Source organism: Choloepus didactylus, chromosome 9 (genome assembly GCF_015220235.1).
Source record: "Choloepus didactylus isolate mChoDid1 chromosome 9, mChoDid1.pri, whole genome shotgun sequence".
Taxonomy (NCBI): domain Eukaryota; kingdom Metazoa; phylum Chordata; class Mammalia; order Pilosa; family Megalonychidae; genus Choloepus; species Choloepus didactylus.
In genome coordinates this window covers 61575196-61582251 of record NC_051315.1, presented here as the reverse complement: position 1 = coordinate 61582251, position 7056 = coordinate 61575196, and the positions used below count along the sequence as shown (strand labels likewise).

At 39.0% G+C, this 7056-nt stretch overlaps 1 pseudogene; it reads right to left on the bottom strand.

Moving 5' to 3' along the window:
• Positions 1-5769: 5769 nt before the first annotated feature.
• LOC119544690 lies at positions 5770-6853 on the bottom strand (annotated as a pseudogene).
• Positions 6854-7056: the final 203 nt, after the last annotated feature.

Sequence of the window (7056 nt, the reverse complement as noted above, 5' to 3'; positions counted from 1 at the left end):
TAAGAACACATATTCACTGCTGGTGGGAATGTAAAATGGTACAGCCACTGCGGAACTTTGGTGGTTACTCAGAAAACTAAATATTGAGTTGCCCTGTGACCTGACAATTCTGCCACTCAGTATATATCACTAAGATGTGAAAGCAGTGACATGAACAGACATTTGCACACTGATGTTCATAGTGGCGTTATTCACAATTGCCAAAAGATGGAAACAATCCAAATATCCATGAAGAGAAGAGTGGATAAATAAAATGTGGTATATACATATGATGGAATATTATGCTGCAGTAAGAAGACATGAGGTCCTGAAGCATGCAACATGGATGAACCTTGAGGACAGAATGCTGAGTGAAATAAGCTGGGCAAAAAAGGTCAGATATTGTAGGATTTAATTAATATGAAATACCTAGAAAATTAAACTCAAAGTCTGAAAATGTAGAATATAGGAGATAAATGTAGAAGGTAGAAGCTAAAGAAGGGGAAGCAGTTACCTAGTATATGCAGAATTGATAACGAGGTTGAACTTAAATGTTTGGGAATGGGTAGGGGCAATGGTAGTTCGTTATTGGAATTATAAGTAATAGTGCCCTATTATATGAGAATTGGATTGAAAGTGGTTGTTTACAGTCATGTATGTCACCAATTAACACTACAAATTTAAATAAGTTCTTGCATGAATTAATACACATGCATGACACTTGTACAAAGGGTTAATAATAGAGTGGTATACGGGGAAAATTACCTATTGCTTGCTATGGACTATATTTACAATAATAGCTTAATATTCTTTCATCAACCATAACATGTTCCATAACAATACTAGGGGTAAATAATTGGGGGGTGGATAGAAGATATGTTTTTTGAGTTTTCTTTTTGGTGTATGTGTCATTTTTCCCTTTGGAGCAATTGATGTCTAAAATTGAGTGTGCTGATTGCACAACTAAGTGTGGATACTGTGAGTCATTAATTTTATACTATGGATGGAATATATGGTATTGAATATATCTCAATAAAATCTATATATTCAAGAATATCAAATAAAAATAATTTAAAAATAATAAGCAGAAAAGTACATGTGCTAGAGAAGTTATGGAGAGAGCAATATAGTTATTCACTGTTGGTAGGGAAGTAGAATGTTAAGCCAACCTGGAGGGCAGCATGGCATTTCTACAGGAGGCTAAATAGAGGTGCCATATTATCTTGCAATCTAGTTACTAGGTATCCACCTGGAAGAACTAAAAGCAGGGATATTGGTAGATATTTGCATACAAGTGTTTATGGTGGTATTATTCATGATGACCAATGGGTGGAGGCATCCCAAGGGTACATCGACTGATGAGAGGGATGAACTGTGCTGTTCACACATGATGGCATATTATGCAGCTACATAATAGGAATGAAGTCAGGAGACATGCAATGAGGTGAATGAACCTTGAGAACAATAAGTTGAGTGATATAAGCCAGAAGCAAAAGTACAAATAGTGTATGGTCTCACAAATATAAATTAACTATAATTAGCAAATAATGAGAATTAAATTCAAGAGCATAGATTATAAGGAGTTAGCAAGTGGGCAGAGATTGGGCAATTAATTAAGGAATACAGAATGTTTTCTAAGGCTCAGTGTAAAGGTTCCTAAATCGGAAGTTCCTACAGCAGTCACATTTATTCCTGGGTTTTAACTGTTATCTCTAAATTCTGAGATGTGCTCTTTGTGTGTAACCTGGAAGTTCCCTGGAATTTTGGGTAACTGTGTGACACCTGAGACTCAGAGTTAGAGTTCTGCAGCTCTGAAAACAAGCATTAATCTATACAGCAACTGTTAAAGAAGCTGAAAAAGAGATCAGACTACAATTAGAGATATGAATGAAGATGATATGGTTAGGAATAAGGTAAATCATAATACAGGATAAAGGATGATAATGTCTGTATTTTAAAACTTCAACTTCTGTGTGAAACCAAAGGAAGAGTTGTTTATCTTGTCCAAAACTTAAATTTTCTGTAGCACACTATCTAATTTAACCTGTCTGGTCAGTTTATTTAAACAACCTAATTACATGGAACTTAGAATAGGAAATAAGATATTCTTGTTCTGCACAGTTTATTGTAATACCCTGACACATACCAGATAATCTTGAGTAGAAAAGAAAAAAAGTATTTGAAAAGCCCCTTGAGAGACTGGAGAAAAAAATGTGGAAATATTAAAACTTCGCCACCTGGAGAATTCCTGATATTCTCTCAGGCATTAGGAACTCTCAATTTAATAAACCAAGCCCTCAATCTTGCCCTTATGAAATTTAATTTTGTAATGGAAAAGTTAAGCCTGCTTAGAATTATGCCTGAGTCACTCCCAGAAAAACTTTTGTTGCTCAGATGTGACCTCTCTAAGCCAAAATCCACAAATAAATTCACTACCCATCCCCTACATGGGACATGACCCCCAGGGGTTAATTATCCCTGGTTATGTGGAACATGACTCCCAGAGATGTGCGTCACACTGGCATCATGGGTTGACAATGCCTTCTAGACCAAAGAGGGTAAGAAAAATGAAACAAAATAAAGTTTCAGTGGCTAACAGATTTTAAATAGAGACAGGAGGTCATTCTTGAGGTTACTCTTATGCAAGCTTCTGCCACATAATGCAAATTGCCACAGTAAGCGAAGCCCCAACCAACAGTATTTCTGAAAATCCTAAATATGCTGAGCTTTATCTAAGACTTTATCCAAGTTTTACCTACTAAGTTTAGATTTTCAGAAGCTTGAAGTCTCCAGTTAGCTCCTATGCCAGACAAGCCCTGAAATCCAGAGGTTCCAGTCTCCCCAAGAACATCAACCAATTTCACTCTTCCACCCCATTATGTTGACACACCTTCTCAGTGCAAAGAAGTTAGAATGATCATTGCCAGATATCTCTGAAGATTGAGAGAATGATCAAATAAGAGGTGGGAGTTGTAACTGAGAAGTTAAGATTTAAGAAATGATTATGACTTCTGACTCCTTATATAGATATCTTTTTAATTTCCAGTGTATTAGAATAGTCAGAAGGATATACCTGAAATTGTTTAACTGTAATCCAATAGCCTTGATCTTTGATAATGATTGCATAACTATATAACTTTCACTTTGTGACCATGTGATTTTAAAATCCTAGTAACTGACAACCTTTTATCCAGTGTAAGGTAGAGTAATAAAATAAAGTCATGCCTAAAAATATAGGTAGAGAATATGGGAAAAATACCCCTACATAAACTATGGACAACAGTTTATAGTACTACTTTAATAATCTTTCATCAGTTGTAACAAGTGTAAGTACTTTAAAAAATAGAATTGAAAAATGCTATCATCAATTGTAACAAATTTTCAAAACCAATGTAAGAGTTGGTGTTGGGGACCTGTAAGGGAATCCTGTATTTTATGTAGGATTGTTTTGTAAATGCACAACTTCTCTAATAAAAATTATTTTTAAAAAAGAAAAAAAAAAAAAGAAAAAGAAAGAACAAGCATACGCCCATTCTAGCCAGAGACATGCACTCTTAATACCTAGGGGTACCTGCCCATGCTCCTTAAACTTGAAAGCACATTACAATATTCTGGGAAACTTTTTTAAAACAACGAACCCTGGGATGCACCTGCAGAGATTCTGAATGAAATGCTGTGTGATGCAGAGGGGCCTAACCACGGTATTTTCTTAAAAGTTCTCCAGCGATTCTAATCCTTAGGGAAGGTTGGAAACCATTCATTCCTCTAGACTCAGTTCAGTGAGTGAACACCCCCCCCACACACACACACACACAAATGCACACACAAAAACATACACATGCACACATATTTATATCATAACTGGCATACTATTTTATGTTCTGATTTTTTCATTCAGCAATATTATATATTATCAATAAGTCAATTCTGCAACACTTTATTTTTTTTAATCTTCATTTTATTGAGATATATTCACATACCACGCAATCATACAAAACAAATCATACATTCGATTGTTCACAGTACCATTACATAGTTGTACATTCATCACCTAAATCAATCCCTGACACCTTCATTAGCACACACACAAAAATAACAAGAATAATAATTAAAGTGAAAAAGAGCAATTAAAGTAAAAAAGAACACTGGGTACCTTTGTCTGTTTGTTTGTTTGTTTCCTTCCCCTATTTTTCTACTCATCCATCCATAAACTAGACAAAGGGGAGTGTGGTTCTTATGGCTTTCCCAATCCCATTGTCGCCCCTCATAAGCTACATTTTTATACAATTGCCTTTGAGATTCATGGGTTCTGGGTTGTAGTTTGATAGTTTCAGGTATCCACCACCAGCTACCCCAATTCATTAGAACCTAAAAAGGGTTGTCTAAAGTGTGCGTAAGAGTGCCCACCAGAGTGACCTCTCGGCTCCTTTTGGAATCTCTCTGCCACTGAAGCTTATTTCATTTCCTTTCACATCCCCTTTTTGGTCAAGAAGATGTTCTCCATCCCACGATGCCAGGTCTACATTCCTCCCCGGGAGTCATATTCCACATTGCCAGGGAGATTCATTCCCCTGGGTGTCTGATCCCACGGTGTGGGGAGGGCAGTGATTTCACCTTTCAAGTTGGCTTAGCTAGAGAGAGAGGGCCACATCTGAACAACAAAGAGGCATTTGGGAGGAGGCTCTTAGGCACAATTATAGGGAGGCCTAGCCTCTCCTTTGCAGCAACCGTCTTCCCAAGGGTAAAACCTATGGTAGAGGGCTCAACCTATCAAACCACCAGTCCCCTATGTCTGTGGTCATGTTAGCAACCATCGAGGTGGGGTAGGCCAATACCCCTGCATTCTTCACAGGCTCCTCAAGGCGGCACTACATATTTTTTTCCTTGTTTTTCTTTTTTTTTTTTTTAACTTTCCTTTCCTTTTTAAATCACCTGTATGAAAAAAAAATTAAAAAAAAAAAAAAACATACAATAAAAGAACATTTCAAAGAGACCATAACAAGGGAGTAAGAAAAAGACAACTAACCTAAGATAACTGCTTTACTTCCAACCTGTTCCTACCTTACCCCAAGAAAGTTACCTAATATAGCAACATTTCTGTGAACTTGTTCCTACTATATCCATCAGAAATTAACAGACCATAGTCATTCCTGGGCATCCCCAGAACGTTAAATAGCTTATCTGTTCTTGGATTATTGTCCCCCTTCCTTAATCGCTCTCTATTGCTAGTTCCCCTACATTCTACATTATAAACCATTTGTTTTACATTTTTCTAAGTTCACATTAGTGGTAGCATGTAATATTTAAATGGTGACATAGTATTCCAATGTATGACTTCATTCAACATACTACTATCCTTAGACATTTTTATTGTCTCCAGATTTTGCTCTTACATCTGCACTTGGAATAATGATTAAAATTCTAGGCTCTAGAGTTGGACTGCTTTGGTTTGAGTCCCAGACACTACCCTTCTTTAGCTGCGAGTGATCTCAGGCAAGTCATTAACCTCTCTGAGCATCAGGTTCCTCATCTGTTAAATGAGTTCAACAGTGGTACCTACTTTTTAAATGAATTAATGCATACAAAGCACTAAGCGGGGGCTTTAAAAGTGACACGTATTATATTGCTATTAATCTTTGCTCACATCCAAAATTCTTTTCCTGGGATGAATTCCCAGAAGTTGAATTTTAAGTCTAATAGCTTAAAAGCCTTTTTTTTTTTTTTTTTTTTTTTTGAAGTTTAGACTAATTTATTAAGAGCCTCCCCTCCTAGCCCTCGCAGTCTCTTGGGTCACTTTTTCCACTTGTAGATCTTGTGCGCAGCCCCAAGAAGATAGCTGGGGGCAGGGGCTCAGAGTACTGCTCAATGAGACCCAGAAGGCGGCTGTAACTGTCTTCCTCGTACTGCGTAAACGCAGCTGGCAGCTCCATCTCCTCGTACAGCGCCTTCACCCGGGCCACCTTCTCGGCCTCCTTCTGCCCGTAATTCTCCTGCAGGATCTGGTGCTGTTCCGGAGAGGCCCATTGCAGACACTGAACCACCAGCCAGCTGCACTTGTTGTCTTGGATGTCAGTGCCAATCTTGCCAGTCACATTGGGGTCCCCAAAAAGGTCAAGGTAATCGTCCTGAATCTGAAAGAAATCTCCCATCTCCAGCAGAATCTTCTCGGCATTGGCATGCTCCTTCTCCCCATCAATGCCCACCATATACATGGCAGCAGCTACAGGAAGGTAGAAGGAGTAGAAAGCTGTCTTGTACTTGACAATGGATTTGTACCCCGTTTCAGTGAATCTGCCAAGATCCACATTGCCCTGGGGGGCTGTGATGAGGTCCAACGTCTGCCCAATCTCAGTGTGATAGGAAATCTGCAGGAACAGCTCGATCAGGTTCAGATAATAGGGCTGCTCCCGGCAATAGAGCTTCAGGAGGCAGTAGATACATGCTTCCAGCAATATGGCATCATTAATGGCATCCAAACCTAGGCCTGGCTTCTGATCCCAGCAAAGCCGTCCCCGTCAGGTGAGGGATGAATCCATGATGTCATCTGATACCAGGAAAAAAGCTTGGAGCAGTTCCACACACCAGCCCACACTCAGGGCCTGCTGGAGACTATCAGCATCCTGCTTCTTTGGCGCCTCCAGCTCCTGGAACACTGCCAGCACCGTCAAACCCCAGTTGTACTTGCCTCCAATGACATTGTACTTCAGGATCTCCTTGAGCCAGGCAATAGCATCTCCTGTCTCTGGGTGCCCCAGCTCATCCTCGGTCAGCACCTTGACAATCTGGGAGAAGTGTTGGATGAAATTCTGCTTTTCTTGGGCATAAACATCAGATTTCTTGTCTCCATTCATTCTGAGGGAGGAGCACAGTGCTCTTGTTCCTGGATGCTGGTTCTTGCTTGGTCTTAAAAGGCTTTTTTTTAAGGTTTGTGATATAATTACCAAACGAACACTCTCCCCTCTCCAAAGGGTAAATTGACAGTATCATACAATTGCTAAAGTGTCTGCTTTAAGAGTAAAAGGAGCCTTTGCCCATTTTCCCATGCCCTTACCACACTGTACCACTTTTATGTCTTAA